The 17618-nt window shown below is 37.0% G+C and overlaps 1 protein-coding gene across 2 annotated transcripts in view; it reads left to right on the top strand.

Annotated features, from left to right (window-relative positions):
* The window catches only part of LOC145995299 (DNA excision repair protein ERCC-1-like), a 347987-nt gene that overhangs the window by 309987 nt on the left and 20382 nt on the right, over positions 1-17618 (top strand). The window contains exon 1 of one of the 2 annotated variants that reach the window (XM_083131900.1): positions 17107-17408. The exons of the other annotated variant lie outside the window; for it this stretch is intronic. The gene's annotated coding sequence lies outside the window, so the exon portion shown is untranslated. Of the gene's footprint in view, positions 1-17106; positions 17409-17618 lie in introns of those variants that run through there. 2 annotated transcript variants of the gene reach the window in all.

The raw sequence follows: 17618 nt of genomic DNA, 5'->3' as shown, positions 1-17618 counted from the left end.
CAAGACTAACTAACATACTGGCGTGGATGCTACAATGACGATTTACGTCCGCAAAATTTCTTACATGGTTGTGAAATATAATTTTTTGTTGACTTTCATTTTCCAAGGGGAGCACGGCCCACTTGCCCCTTTCCGGACATGGGAGTGTAGAAGGGAAGAATCAGCCCTATTAATTACATAATTACTAATCTACTGCCCTGGTATATTTCATTATTTCCTTTTTTCGTTCACTGTCGAAGTTGCTGCCGGAAACAGTCCACAAAATGTGAAATCGTGAACATATTCCCCGCTGAAATCACATTCAAGTGTAACGATTTTTTAAACATTTTAATACAAAATAAAGTTTTTCACCTATTTCCAAGGCATGCTAAGTGAAAAAAACATTAGTGAATTCATCCCGTGATCAGGAGGATTGTCCATCCACCCCAAGACCGTGGACACAACTCCCACCCCCAAATCGTTTATCACCCTCCCTGAGAAAAATGTTTCGATATATACGCGGTAATTGCAAGCAATAGCTACCTGGTTAAGTGGTCGACGGATTGGATACATCTTAGAATATTTCAATTTTTTGAAATCCAGAAGACTGACACATTGATTGGTTGGATACTTTATTAATATTAAATGTCAGAAAATAAATAAATAATGCACCGGGAGGGGCACAGAATATGCTGTAAAGCATAGATGATGTAACTTTAGAAATATAATATGCTGATTTTTCTAAAAGCGTACGCGATTGTGTATGTACAGTACTAAAAAAAATTGTTGCATTTTTTGAAAACATGGTGGATATAAGGGTGGGTGTTAGCGCGCCTACATGAGATAGGAGAATGGTTGGGACATTGCAGAATGTGGAAATGAACTTCATCTAACAGATTGTCCATGAAGCACTTGGCTTCTGATGACATTTCTGCTGATGGAGCTTTTGTCGCGGTGAGAGTGTTGCATTGCAACTAAAAAGCATCCAGCAGGTCCGCCTGTTCCTGGTGCCTACGCTCAGTTAAAACTTGTATAATGATAATTGAAAAATCATACGTATTCCTGACGACGATTCTGTATTCCTGTCCTGCAGAATCACAGAATCCATCGCATACCAACTTATTCACCCAACCTCAGCGGCATCGAAAATGTATGGGCTCTCCCGAAGATAGCTATCACCTCACCATTCGTCCCACCCAATACATCACAGACGCCCATAGGCGCCGATTTCTTCCGATATTTGGGGGAGGCCCAAAGTTAAGCAAAGCATAAATGCCAACTTTTTCCGTTTTCAGGTGGAGGGGGGTTAGTAGTAGGGAAACACTTGAGAGAAACCTTTCAACAATTGTAAATACAATTAACTAACTCTGAAAACACACATACAGTCTTGCAAACTCTGGTTAAGATTTTCCAAAGGACAGAACAGTGTTTCCTTTTGTGAAACATTAAATAGTCCAGAAGCAGTTGTTGCCCTCTTTCTTCATAAGTTCAAAAGCAGAGAGACCAAATCCAAATTACTGCATTGTCCTTAAATTTGGTGAGACACGAGCGAGACATCTTGCTGGGGAAAGAGGTTTAATATTGGATGGAGGGCCGAGTTTATTTCTAAATGCACTGTGTGCTCGAAAGGATAGATACTGGCAGTGGCGGCGATTGGGTTTCAAAACCGGGGAGCAGGTGCCAAAGCTGGGGGAGGGGGCAAAGACAGTTTGTAGATAAGGTTTAGCATAGTGCGGGGGCAAAAGGGGCGAAAAGTGAGGGGGGGGCAACTGCCCTCCCTTCCCCCACTAATCGCCGCCACTGGATAGTGAAGTAGAGTAAACGCACAGCCATGCTGGACACCAATAAAGACTCAGCTGTGTGATAGATTCTATATTGTTGACATGTCCATTTTGGAAGAGACTCCTGCGTAATTTACCGCTTCTTTACGTACAAATTTCCTGTGTGCAAAAGTTTTATAGTTATATATGTAGAAGAAAGTTATTGTAGGTGGCAGCACCCCTGTTGCGTCCCCACGCTTTTGATGGGCAATTGTTCTCCCATTTAAATACATGGGGAATTTGATGCCGAACGTGCTACTATTACATTAAATTGCAAGTTTAATATAATCTTAACCTCAGAAATGATGTCTGAACATGATAGTTTAATAATGAGTGCTGTAAGAGTAAGACTTTTGAAAAGACGATCGTCAACAACAGAAAAGATATCGGAACTCAAAGAAGCCTTAAAATTTGCACAGCACTTGTTTACGTCACTTGCAATTTTCACAATTTAAGTGATCTATTGTTGAGAATACGGTCAAGAATAATGCATAATAATTCCGCGCGACTGTACTTTTATTTTTATAGTTGTTTTCAGTGGCGGCTGGCAGCTAGTACGATGATGGGTAGTGCCAACGTGATCAAGAAATCGAAAATTTTTCATTAGCATATGTCATAGAAATCTAATGAAAGAGGTAATTTTAATGGAACTTTGTTTACTAAAATTGCAGACAAAAATTCAGAGTTCCTAAGATTGGTTTATTTTACTTCACATTTGTACTACTTTTCGCTAATCGCGAAGATAAGGATGAGTGAACACTCACAAAGAACACCGATGCCCACGCCGAGATTCGAACCCGCAATCCCTGGCGTCGTAGCGAGGTCGGCCAGAGTTTCTAAAAATAAATGCGACTATTAAAATTTCGACGCCTGTCACCTTCACCATTTTTTTTTTGATATTTTTAAATAGAATTGATGTTTAAATCTGACGTGGGACAGTCAAGTTGTTTAACTTTTAATTTAATATCGTATAGTACCTTGGAAAACGGTGTATGTAATAATGCTCTAATCTGACTCATCTTTACTAACTACCCTTCCTTTCACACACCATCGGACACTTTTACTTCAGTAAAAAGAAAAACACTGAACAATTAGACACCGAGTCGATCACGGTATTCTCGCCTTGCTTTGTTTATAATTTGCAAGTATTCCTTTCGCCAAGTATTCCTAAAAAAGAACGTCAAAAGTAGGAAAATATGACAAAATGAGGGGTGACTACCAAGAAAAAGTATACATAACCCCTCCCTTTCGAAAATCCTGAGCACGCCACTGATGGAACTATACAGCAGTGATGTGCGTCTACGCGTAAACAACGATAGTCTACATTCTATACGTAGACTATTTTATATACGTAGATTACGTAATCTATGTAAACAACATGGCGAAAGATGATAACTTAGCAAAGGGTGCTGGAAATAAAACAAAATTATACTGCGTATCAGTTGCTGATGTGTAAGGATAACTTTTCATCATCTTTCTTCCAAATTCGAACAATTTCTCACCTAGGAAGAAACCTAATATAGGAAATATTCTAGTGTTTTATGGGAATAAGACCACTCTTGCCTCACGACTGCCATCTGTTGTTGTGTTTTGCATACTATTTATCTTTTTCCATAGTTGATAATAGAAGAGAGACATTTTGTTGTAAATAGGATTGTTTTCATTTCGTTAGGAACCAATACAGTTGAAAATGTCACTTTTCTTACATGAAACCCTTGAAAATTAATTTTAATGCACTTTAGATTGTCTACGTAGTCTATGTAAACTACAACACAATGTAATCTACGCGTAGATTACGTGTAGACAACGCATGTAAACGTAAACTTATAGTCTACGGCACATCACTGCTATACAGGCTACGGTGAGTGACTTGAGCAATTTTTATAATGCAGTGCAAAGATATGAACGTTCGGAGAATCACATCTGCGCTTGCATCCAACTGAAGACAAGTCATGATTCATAATTCTAGCCACGTAAGAAACCGAAACCCATCCGTTTATTTAATATCAAAACTTTATGCTAATAGTATGTTTCTTATTTTCAGGGCTAAAGAAGAACGTAATTTAATTTATAGTTGCCCTCAAATATCAGGTAAATCATAATTTTCTTCATGGTTGGAATTTAAAAGTTATATCGAAAGGCTGTTTGTTTTCCTTCTTTAAAAACCGTGCAGCGAAGATTTGATTTTACGGTATGTATGCACATCACACACTCAAGCCCGATACGTCACCATTATGCACATTATTGTAAATGGGGATGTGTGTAGGCCTATATTATATTTGAAATTGTTATAATTAACCGAAACGAAAAATTCACCCATCGCTTGCCTATCACGAAAGGTCACGGCACGCCCCTGGAAATATGGTCCTTTGTTTTATATACACACATTTATCGTAATGAATAATTACTACATAAAATATTCTTTCTTCTGTTTCATGTCTCGCAACCTCTAGGGCTATCTTATTTGCAGGTATTATAATTTTAAAATTGTTGTTACCAAGAAAAAGAAGGACGGAAATACGAGGGGAAAATATCTGTTTAATACAATGAAAACATACGTTAATATTAAATTATCGGATGGGGCATAATGTCTGTCATAGTTTATAATAATTAAGGCTCGGACTTTTGACCTAAAAATCACCAAAACATGCAAAATAAAATATGCTCTTATGATCTAAAATTATACAAAATATGCCCTATAATTTGAAAAATATGCCTTTATAACTGGACTGTTTCAAACATCAATACCTAAATGCTGAGATATTTTCACATACGTAGCCTATTATTTTTAGTTCACTTTATGGGCCCTGAGTTGCAATACACAATGAATACTTTGTCTAAATTTTCAAATAAAAATGAAAAAGATTTTGCTACAGTGCAACAAAAAAACGAGTAAAAATTGGAGTAAGAACGAATCCACTTCCAAAATGACTGTATATTTCTTGAAAATGCAAAAATATGCTGAATATGACCGAAAATCCATCAAAAATGCTGTATTACGTAGAAATGGCTAAATATGCCAAAATATGCACTTAGAAAGCACCTTCATTTAATTAGTTTCTTCATAATATGAATTTCTACATGTTTAGGGAACACATCACTCTTACTCAAAAAAATATGCTAAGTCATGAAAATCCTAGCCCTAATAATAATATATATCATGCATTTAATTAGATAAGATAAGATTTATTTCCATCCACTTGATCATATGAGTACAAATAGCACTATGATGCTCGAAACAGGAAAAAAGCAAAGAATACGCGATTAAAATTACCACCTGAGCGCTAGTGTCGCTTCCAATATGGCCGCTCTACGTAGGATAGATCTTTGTTTACATTCAGTAGTAGTACGTGATAGCAGCGTGTTGTCATTGCTGTGCTGAGAGCGAAGCATTTAATTATGATAATAAAAATAACACGGAAAACGGAGACCAAACTAATGTAGCTATATGCACTGGTTTTTCAAAACGGTACTGTTTCATCTGCACTTCACCTCGGTTGTAACTGCCTAACTGGGGCTCTCAGAAATGATTTGAAAAATAAAGCAATTCACCAGTATTGCAAAGCTTGGGCAGGAAATAAATGTAAACATGCCGTTGCAGTCTTTCTCCCCAAAGAGGCAGGCTGGTTTAATAACAAAACCGGATAATGATAATAATAATAACAATTTCAGTGAGGCTATCTTCAGTCTTCACTAAAAATTGACTTACTGAATGAAACAGCAACATTAGCATGTCAATTATGTTTTTCTGACTTACTTCTATGATTACGGACATTAATTAATTCTCAAACTATTTTCATCTTCGCACTTAATCGACTTGCACCTGTTCCAAATTACATACATAATGTACATTGTTTTCGAAAAAAATGTTATATTCATAAAGAACAATTTAAAACTTACTTTCATGGCAATAAAATCATCTTTCCGAAAGATTATTTCGGAAAATAAAGTGAACAGACTCGTACATTCTTCGTAATTTCCTTGCCGCATTTCAGTTATGCCAATCTTGTCAATCAGTTCTGTTTTCCCTGATTTATTTAAACATTTCTTTTTGTTGATTCCACGGGGTGGAAAACATATGTAAGCTTTTCACTTGGCCTGAACCACAAAACGATTTAGAGCAAATAACTGAACAGTATACTTTTTCGCATGTTCCCCATGCTTTGAACGGCTTCAACAAGGCGAAGTGTCCTATAGTGGAGCCCAAGTTAAGAGTTCAGTATGGGCTCTTATGGGCTTTTATTTTTCAGATCACCACCCCTAAACAATAGTGTTTCTGTCAGAAAGAAAAGTCGTTAACATTCGAAGAGAAAATAATAAATAAGCAAAAACCAGAGGAAATGTAAGGCTTTGATGGTCTACACCTTCTTTTGCAATTCGGACCATCAAAACAAGACGTTTTCGTTTCTTGTGTTTACCGCGATTTGGGGAGTTAAAACTAACAGCCGTCCGACTGTTGCCACTTGCTGCAAACACGTGTTGGGTTTAGGGAAGGAGGCGGGGAATGTTCAGGCAAAAGTTCGTGAATAGGCTTCTGTCGGGGTCAAGTGGTTTGTTGTTTGCGTGCACGCTTTCTCATTTCTCCCAAAATGATGATTAAGTATTATGAAAAGTATTGATAGCATCATATTAAAAGATAAAAAAAAAATGATCGAGCCGTTTTCCCTAGATACTTAAAAGAATGCCAGTCTCCTTCTTTCTGTAATTATCCTTCATATGAGTACAAATACAATAGAACTCCTTGTATTTCACACCTCTACTAATAATTGATTGATTGAGTTTTAAGTCCACTTTTATGCACAGATAGGTTAATTGGGACTGGACCTACAGTTTTATGTGAGATACGAACTACTATGTGCCTCCAGCAGGTATCGAACCCTGTATCCCTTGATTATAATGCGACGACGGAAATTCTGCTAATGCTATATCCTTATAATCGAAGGGCCCTGGGTTCGTTTCCTGGCGGAGGTACATTGAAGGTTCAGTCCCGATTAAGTTCATCTGACCACAAATTAGTCCTAGAACGAATCCTTGTAATTGTATTGATGTGAATGACGTGACGTGTCCAATGGGCGTATGTGCTGGTCATAACTCCCCCTTGGATAAGTATTCCTAAAAGAAGAGGGTCAACGGCAGGAGAAGATGGCATATGAAGACCGGCTACTAAAAAATATACGTACTACCCCCCTCCCTCTTCGAAAACACTGGGCACACCACTGATATAAGGGCACTTTTTGATGTGTCGAATAAGTTGCAAATCTGCACATTATATTTCCAATATTAAGTAATGCTGTGCACGTCCCAGAAAAAATCTAGACCCGCCTATGACTGTCGAGATGCTGCTGTGCAAAACGAATGGAGGGACAAAACAATAAAGACACCACAATACTTTCTGTGCGGCCTTAGGAGTGGTTTGCGAGCACCTACAGATCGGGGGGAGAGATTTGCTTTGGTGCATGCCGGTAATGAAAACGGTTTTGTTTCAAACGAGACAGTGTGCCGATAAATGTAAAACAGGCCTCCCGGGTGGCACAGTGGTAACGTCCTGGTTTGATACCCGGTGTAGGCATATAGTGGTTCGGATACCAGTTTAAACTGTAGGTCCAGTCCCGATTAGCCTTTCTGTGCAAAAAGTGGACTTAAAAGAAAAAAACACGGCCAACGTACACGATGAAATGGACAGCAAGACGTATGACAAGTATATTCGGGGACAGTTATTTGCAAATCTCCCTCCATGGACCGTCATTGCTCTGTACCACGGGCGCATGAAAGAACAGCTTCCCATCAAATCGTGGCGAAAGGATTTGCATTCTTGTATTGAACAGTACCCGTTCCGTTGATCACTAACTTTTGTTGCGGCGTGTTCTACAGCAGACGTTCGATGCGCGCTGGAGCCTTCTTCTACTGCGCACCATGCGGCAACACTGTCGTCATAAGCCCCATACTGGGCTCACCAATAACAGCCAATTGGCCGCGTCCGAATCGGCAGCAGATGTCACCTACAGCACCGTTCCATCCGGGGACTCAGCCAAACTCCGTTGTCCGAATTCGCGACAGACGTGGAGTCGGAGGGAAGAGCAGAGAGGCGCGACAGATGGCATATTTACGGATCCCACTCAGTTCAGCATAGGAGGAACAATTCTTGCTCCTGATTGGTCGACTTTGCGGAAGTGACCTAACACTTGTCTTCTGCTGGTATTTTGAAAGCAAGACACGTATTCTGTAGCCACACGATGTATTTGTTGAAAATGTAGCCTAATGAGAATTGTAAAATGTACACTATTTTCTAAAAAAAATAATGAAAATGCGTATTTTTATTCTGATGGTACGTTCATCGGAAGGTAACTGTAGCTAGTAGAAAATAAAATCCATTCATTTAAATCGTAAAATTAATCTTTAAATTTTCCAACTTAGTGAAGCTTTGTAAGCAAAATAATTCTTGTACGTCCTTTGATTTGAGCTTCATTTTTTCTATCTGCGAGAGAGAAAGCAACATAGGTATACTTGGAATATTTTATCAATGAGTAGTACTGTAAATTACTGGAATAATGCCTGCTTCTGGCAAATTTGAATAGCTAATTTGAAATTCCCATGCCAAGACACATAAATGAAATAAATAATTTACAAGTTTCAATGTAAATCGTGAGATGGTACATACATAATTATTTGTACATTTTTTCAGGAAAAAAATCAGCGGCTTCAAAATATTTACAGAAACCTTGTATAAAAATGTTCCTAAAATTTAATGAAGTTTATTTAGTGAATTCTTATTCAGAATTTGTACACACCATTACCTTACATACCAAGATTTGAGAACCGTTTCTCCAGAGTGTCTGACATGCCACTGTTGATTTCTAGTTTGCAACTGTAACTATATAATTTCAAAATGTCCACTAGTGCTGGAGGTTTATTACCTTCGCACTTCATAAATTGTTGTTCGTGAATAAAAAAAACTGATATGGAGTCTATACAGAATCTATTTGGTGAACAAATAATACCATGGAAAGAAGCATGCTAACGGTAACGAATGTTAATATTCAAATATCCTGCTTCATAGACGTGAACTTAGAAATGATTCTTATCTTGGATAAAAATGATTGATTTTAATGTGATACTTCAAGTGGTTCTGCTGTCTTCATTACTATTTTATTTTTTACACTTGTTCATTAACTGAAAAACTCCCACCTAAAGTTTAGAAAAGAAAATACCAAAGAAATTGCATTTTTTCAATGGTAATATAATGTGTGTGTAAATGATAAACATCTGGAAAATACTAAGCCATGCAGAAAAGGCATGAGGATGGAGAGCACAGAAGATTTTATATTAAGAAACTTCAAGAGATAACATGCTGTACAGACCAATAAACTTCATTATACCTTCTTCATATATTTACATGTGACTTAACTTTGCTTCATGAAGAGGCTAAATTAAGTTGACTCATGATCTCACCATCAAACGTTCCAGTCAAGTGGTCAGGAGTGGCATGTTGAATTGTTTCTACATGTAACCACTGATTTTAGTGTTTGTATGTGCCTATGTTTCAGACACTGGTTCTGTCTCACTCTTACATGGGACAACATGGAAGCAAATACAGTACACTACCCAGAAAACGGGAGCAGAACCAGTTTCTGAAACATTGGCACATATGGAAACTAAAGAGAGACTTCACACTAAAATGATGTGTCACTTGGAATGAATAGCAACAATTCACACTGATCCACTGCACAAGCCACCATTGGATTGTCTTATCCTCAATTGACACATGTTGCTTCAGTGTAAAAAATATCCCTAAAAAAACAAGCAATGCAAAGTCACAACGAACTTTGTCTTGGTTGTTTTTATGGTGTTAATATGTGATGTAAAATACAACCTTTCTGAAATAAATTCCCCATACCCGTCCGTAGCTTCCATCACAAGGAACAATTCCTATCCATCCTGAATGCCCTTTTCCACAGGGCAGTAACATAAAAGCCCATAGTGCCCATCTCAAAGCACATCATCTCCTAGTTGTGAATATTCTCGCCCGCAAAGTCGACACACACATACACACACAGAAAGTTGGTATCTATATTTATTTTCTACATCTCTTGCAAACCAGAAGAAACATGCATGCCTTGTCCAGGATTGAAAGTCAGCATCCCTGGTTTCACAGTGCAGAATAGAAGAAACAGCATGCCAAATACAATTTGTTGGTATTACAAACATGTATTGTTTAACTGCTTGCTCTTTTAATGCACTGATTTCTAGTGCTGCTTGTAGACCCTTCATGACCAGTGCTTTAAGTGGTTTCAGTCAATAGCCAGAATGTCAACCACAAATGAATCAACATGAGTACTACTACTAATGATGACAATAATAATGGTGATTGGTATTGTTATTATTATTGCATACAAAGTAAATATAAACAAACTATTACATCTGTTACTTCAGAAAATTTAAGTTGTCATTTGGATTATAAAAGAGAGCACTCGCCCAAGTATAATATTTTTTTCAAAATTTCCGCACTGCTCACTGACGAAAGACAAATTTAGTACAACAACTTTATCTTCATCTATTTGTTTTCAAAAAATAATGTTACAATGGACAGACTTTTGTAGTGTAGTAAATAAATAAAATGGATGACCGGCAGGAACCGAGTTCTGGCACAAAAGTAATTTACCAGAACTGAGTTCCAGCTCACTTTAAGCCCTGTTCATAACATGGCATTGTAAAGGACTTTCTAGATTTGTATGCATCCATCATTGGTTTCAAATTTGAAGAAAAACACATGTTTCTCTAACTCAATACAAAAGAGAAGCATTTGCACTACTTTCATTTACAACCTAACAAGATGTTGCATGAGTGTATTTAATCCAGGATCACTTGTGTCTATAATTGTTACAAGTGCTCAAAGTGGCGGGTAACATGGAAAATTTTCCATAAAGCATCCCTCAGTTTGTATAATTTGCACAGGCATCTTCCCACCTACTGCATTGTTTCCATGTTGGTTCATACAAGCACCCTTCTATCCCCAAGCATTCCACCAGCCCAGCTAGGAATTTCCACTTCAACCATTGATGATAGGGAGACTCGAGAGGACCACTAGTGGCAAGATATTTTCTATCTTATTTTCCATCAATCTTTGTTCCTATGATTACAATTATTATGAATGGGAATGAATGGCAATTTATAGTCGATTCGATTGCTGAATATATTAGGTGATCACATTTCAAAAGTGTCACTGAAATTCACAGGTTTGAGTCCCAACCTGTTCATAGATATTCTTCATGGGTGTGTCTTCATCAATTTCATCCAATAATCACTTATCCTCATCATGATTAGCCAAAATGACACAAGAAGAGAAATTAAATAACAATACCACAATAATTTGCAGGTAATAAAGGGTGTTCCGTATAGGATGCCGAATTTGAATCGAGTGCTATTGTTTTGTTTCGAGGTTGGCAGACCTGTTCTTACCAATGTTGGTATCTGTTGTTATGCCGATTAATGTAGCCTCAATTGTTTTGACTCGTTTGTTCTGGTTACGATATGGAACTCCATGAAAAATTCCCGCAACGAGTGATCTCTTTGCATGGTGCCCAGGAATGGCCGGCAAAGTCATGTGATTTCTTCTTATGAGAGTTTGTGAAATCACAGGTGTACACCAACAAACCACAAACTCTTTTGGAACTGAAGGCGGAAATCATACGGGTGATTGGAGACATCAGGACAGACATCTGCGAGAGGGTTATCAATAATTTTGTGGAGAGTATAAAAAATGGATGCATACTCAGTAGGGGTGGACATATGCCCGACATTGTTTTTCATACATAAATGGGAGATGTTACTGCTTACATATATGTGAAATATAACTATTTTCATGATATTTTCCCTATTTTTTACTTAATTTTCTAATTTGGCATCCTATACAGAACACATATATACATGTACATCCAACGGCGAAAGAAACAGTAGGCGAATTGTCCACCACCATTTTCATTCGGTCTGAATTACACAATGTGATGAAGACGAATTGAAATAATGACTTCAATAAGCAGAGAACAATGCCTGCTTCGAACCAACGTAGTTTCATTCCTTAAAACAACACAGGATGTAGAATAAAGAAGTAATGAAAATGGCAGTGGACAATTTGCCTACCATTATCTTTGCCGTTGACTGTACATGTAATGTATATGTATCGCTAGTAACTATCTACCAGCTGCGACCACATGCTATATAAGCAAAGAACAAAAAGATGTAGAACTAAGTAAACTTTTCCCCAAAAATATTATAATGTTTAAGAAGAGTGGATGTACATTTTATGCATAAGTGAAAGTCTCAAGAGTAGCACACTTCAGGTTGCACTTATTTTGGTTGTTTTTTATTTTTGTTAGTGTGAATTGGAATAAGGGTATGGGGAATTAATTATTTTATTGGGTTATATTTATCAAAGTGCGAACGTAAGAAATTTCAAGGTGACAAAAATTAGCATTTTATATTATATATACATTTATACTAAAATTCTAACAGACATAGACACAATCACCAAAGCAGCTGAAATGTTAACATTTTATCCACCCCTTGACAAATGACCATCCTAATTAACACACCCAAAGAACACAAGATGGAACCCTTTAACTGGTTTATTGGATTTTGTGTACATGACCCCCTGTAGTTTATCTTTATTTCTTGATTTGGTTACATTCTGTTTATTTTACGACACTTTTATCCGCAACTTTGGCTAATCACGAAGGTGGAAATGAATGATGATAAGATGAGAGCGATGAAGGGATCATCACAAACACATATGGATGACACAAAAACAAACTCCTGGAAACACATACCTGTTATCACATATTTTAAAGTTTCATTTTTTGGTTTGCAATAACGAATTTCTTCGCTCTGCCAATGCATACCAAATGATATCGGAAAAAAAAATCAGAAGTTTATTGAAAATTAAAGTTCTTGTCTTTGCTAATTTAAAAATATTGAATGGATTTAATGAGAGCTGTCAAATGTAGTTTATATATATTTGGAAATAGATTAGTTTTTCCAATGACTGCTTTTTTATTTGCACACATTATGACATCATTTGTAAACAAAATACCATTCTTGTTCTAATGTTAATTTGGTGTGACATATTTAACCATAATATTCAAAATTAAGAGCATGCCTAATTTAGAAATTGAAACCAGACTTGAATACCACACTGTTAAAACAGATAATGGATAGAATAAATATATCCTTTGCGGCAGTTTATCTGGCAATGGCTATGGTAACATGAATGGAATGCTGTTTAAACCTTAATCCTATTTTATACTTTGTACCTTATATTTCCTACCACCTAGGTGGCTATGCATGGTGAGCAGTCAAATCACAGCCTCGCTACCAAACTTCCTTTGGTCGAGATCTAGCCTGCAGATGGAAGTTACTTTCTATTCCTTAATCTATTTCATGTGATCACCATTTCATCTTCATCACCACTATTAGCCAAAAGCGACAGAAAATCATTGTCAAGTGAGAAAAATAAAACTACAATGCATTTATGTTCCCTATCTGCATTGTGACTGTGAACAATAAATGTTAAATACTGAAACACACAATGAACACACATTAAGAAACAATCATGTCTTATACTTGTTGAGAATTGTAATGAAGAATTCCTGGCTTCACAGTCCACAGTGGAAGAAACAACTCGCCTAATGGGATTTGGTAGTGCACCATTAAACTTAAACTCTTATTATGCACCATTTCATGGTGTTCCACATTGTAGACATGCACACAACATGAATGGGCATTGTCTAGGCATAAAAATATAACATTTTTAGTGGTTTTTATTTTTCCTGCAATGTTTCGTCTGGTTTCCCAGAACTTTTTCAAGCTTACATCAAAATTAAATAAACACACACACATGGCTAGCCATTCAACACTTCTACATAGTGTGCTACACTGTGTATCAGAAGAACTTTCCATGTACAATTTTTTTCACATCAAAACACAAGTGATGTTTATTTCTTTTACTTAGAATTAAATAACAAAGCTGGGTAATTATGCAATATCGCCCGAACACATCTCACTCGTTTATTTCGTTAATTTTATCATTTACACTTACCTATTCTGCATTGCGGAAGATTCTTTAAGGTGAAGTTATGCCTTTTTCCATAAAATAGTGTTAACTTTTCATATTACGAGTCATTATTTGTCTTCCTTGTTCTGCTTGGGTAACAGACAATATGCCGTGCACCCGTCATGGATCATCGCGTGTCGTGCTTGTATTTTGTCGATTTGGAGTGGGTATCCAGTGTTTCAACCTTCTTAACTAAAAAATACCTACTTTCGTGTTCATTATGTCATCACAAACTATTGACGGATAGCCCCAAAAACCATTCACGATAGCCCCACGAACCATTTCCGGAAAGGTTAGGTTAGGTAAGCATAGTTTAAAAAAAAAATCATAGGAAAAAGGCACGTTTGGAAATACTGGCGATACCGCGTGACTTTCGACACTCGTGCCATCTGCAGGTAGGCCTACATAATGGAAACAACAGCATAATGTTGTCGCTTTACAGAAAATGCAAGTTCCTTACATAAAAAGTGATTATTTCCGATTCTGCAGCATTCTATGGTGAAGTTTTCAGTTTCCGCGAAAGAAAATGCCTCGAAGACCTTTGACAATGCTACAGAAACTGATTTCAGTAAGTAGTTTCTCCTGTAAATTTGAAGAAATATGTTCGGGCGATATCACATATTTACCCAAAGCTCCGCACAAACATGCATGAACTGAAGCTAAAACAACTCTAAGTTAAACCAGCATATACTGAACAAATTAGCAAATTGCTTTTTCCAAACTTGAAGCTTACTTCTGCACACATTTCCAATATTCTAAATGAAGTGACCAGGTTTCTAAGCTGCACATGTGCATAATCTACCTAACCTGGCCTGTTATATGCATATGTGTACTCTTTAGTTGTTAGCATGTATCAAGCTTACGTCAGTTTGCATTTATTTTCGTTTGGGTGACAAGTACTTCTACTCTGCACACTATTTGTTTGGAAAAATTGGTACTACTTTACTATACCGGAGACACCTATCAATGATTTATTTCGCTATTTTTTACATTGCTAACGTACTATTCTGCATTGCGGAACATTTCTTTAGGTGAAATAATGGATTTCTAACAAAAATAATGTCTATTTCTTACATACGATAGCCCCACGAACCATCACGGGGACGAGGTATGCCTACTAGGTTAGGTTAGGCCTGTTAGGTTAGGTTCCATTAGCACTCCTTTTGTTCAATTTAGCATATATGGCCAACTTCGGAATTACAAATTCCACACCCGGCAACAACTTCACGAAACATCCTCGACACATCATCTTGTAGCAGCAGCAATAACATGTATTGTGCTCTCGTGCAGAAAGCAAATGGCACGTCGGAAAGAGATTTTCGTAGAAAACCACATGCATTCGCATTAAAATGGATAAAAACTACGTTCCCGAACATCAACAATGCTACAGAAAATGATTTGCGTAAGTACTTTCTTCTGTAAATTTGAAGAAATCCGTCTCCGGTATAGTAGAGTGTTACCGAAAAATTACCACAAGGTGTTCTGACATTCACTGCTACTGTTAATATGTCAATTGACATAGGTACGAATGTGTACTTAACACATTCCCAAATGCTTTTGTTGTTAGGTTAGACAGGTCAGGTTTTGAGTTATTAGCGTTAAAAATACTTCCATTACCTGATAATCATAATGTGATTTGTGCACTTTCAGCACTTTCCACTGTCCCATGTGTTATTCTCATAAATTGGTGAAAATAGCTCCACATGCTATTCTCACAACCTGGTGACAGTAGCCTCATATACTATTCTCACCACCTGGTGAAAATAGTCGCGACCTATGTAAATGAATTTTCCACCCTTCTATACAAATTGTTAAAATGATTACACAGTCAAAACTTAGACGCATTTTAGTGTAAAAATAGCAGGAAAGAAATATTTAAAAGATAAAATTAAAGTTATCAAGGATACTGCTTCGTACTTAACAACGTGTTTTTATTTTCTGCACATTACACCATTACAATATTTCTCTGCTGTACGAAACTAAAATTTAGCAGGTGATAAAGAATATCATGGTTCACTTTAAATTCAAAGTCTTAAGTTTTCGCTTGAGTTGATTTTTTTTAAATACATACAGATATTCTTCTCGCTTTGATTTGCTCTTAACTCAACTAGCACTATAGCTAATTATATCTCCTGTTTACAGTACGAAAGTGACTTTTTTTTTTGCACACACACTACACTTTTTGACTTTGCACACACTACACACAATTTCCACCGTTGTTACATTACATTAATGTTATAATATATATTTAATGCACACACTTCCGCATTTTCGTTGTTTAATGTTTATCAATTCGCATTACCCATTCAATTGTTTTTGTGTTGGTGTGACGTCACATCCGCAAAATCAGCCAATCGGAGAGGAGAATCAAATCGCCTATGCTGAACTGAGTGGGATTGGCATATATGCCGACAGATGCACGCTTGAACTCGCTGTGACGCTGCGCTTGGCAGCCATATTCTAACTTTCACTTTGTACAGGCAACATATACTGATTAGAGGATGTAAAACTCAGTTATACTTTAACATTTTATCAATAATACTAAATGTAGAAAAATTGTAAATGATGAAATAGCGTGTTACATTTTTAATATGAGTAGTAAATAGGTGGAAATCATTGTCATGTTTGTTTGGCGTCTGCCTTCTGCTTCCGTGCGATGCGCCTGCGCGCCAGAGCGCGGTGGGTGAAGTTCGGACTGACACCTAGCGGGAAAAGTGACAACCGTACTACAAGGGGACATGTAGATTCGGACGACTTGGACAGATGTCCTACGTGGACTGTTTCCTGAAGATCTCGCCAGATGGCATATCGGATAATTTTAATCGCGAATAGTGTAAAAATCTAAATATTTGTATTATCGACCCATGACAGCTAGAGACGACCCAAATGACGTCACGTTTAGTGTTCTTTGTGTATAAACGTACTATATTTAGCTCGTTTCCGCAACCATTCCGTTGCGCTTTAATATATTAATTCTTAGGTTCAGGAGAATGTAATTTTCGGAAACTTATGACTGGCTACATTATCTTAAAATTTTGCTAAACACATTTTTATTATCGATTTACACGATAAATTCTTAAATTCATTGAAAATGACGTTTGAATAGCCATCCCATCGAGCTCCAATGTAACCCCCCCCCCCCAAGAACAAAAATTCTTCAGTCGTATTCATATGCGAACATGAAGTATAAAGAATGAATTGTCTCAGAGGTTAGATTAGATTCGCTCCTTGTACGGCGTTACGCTGTAGCGTCTTGTATGATTGCTTAAGTGCCAGGAGATGCAAAATACTAATCTAAACATTTGACAATTCAAACCCCACACACATTTCTATGGTTTAAAATAAAATAAAAACACACGGTTGGGGGCAACAGTGTTCAGTGTGACTACCTTTCTAGTGATACGGAATCGCCATGCAGCGATAGGGACGTGTGAGAAGAAGATGATGATTGCAATTGCATTAGATTTGTGTATTGTTTACACCATGACGTGAAATGGACAAAGGTTTGTATTTACGAGAATAACAATTGGTAAAATTTCAGTATCCGCAAAACTTATTTCTTCAATTTTACAGGAGAATTGCAAGTAATTGCAGCAGTATTTAAATTTGATAGATTTGTTTATGGAATAATATTTCATCTGTCTGTGCGAATAGTAATCTTGCTGTTCGTAGGATTTGAAAGTAGAAACCTGTTTAGTAACAGTTTCATACAC

Source organism: Lepisma saccharinum, chromosome 11 (assembly GCF_977018435.1).
Source record: "Lepisma saccharinum chromosome 11, izLepSacc3.1, whole genome shotgun sequence".
NCBI lineage: Eukaryota > Metazoa > Arthropoda > Insecta > Zygentoma > Lepismatidae > Lepisma > Lepisma saccharinum.
Note: the sequence above shows the minus strand (reverse complement) of the source record. Positions and strands in the feature narration are given on the sequence as shown.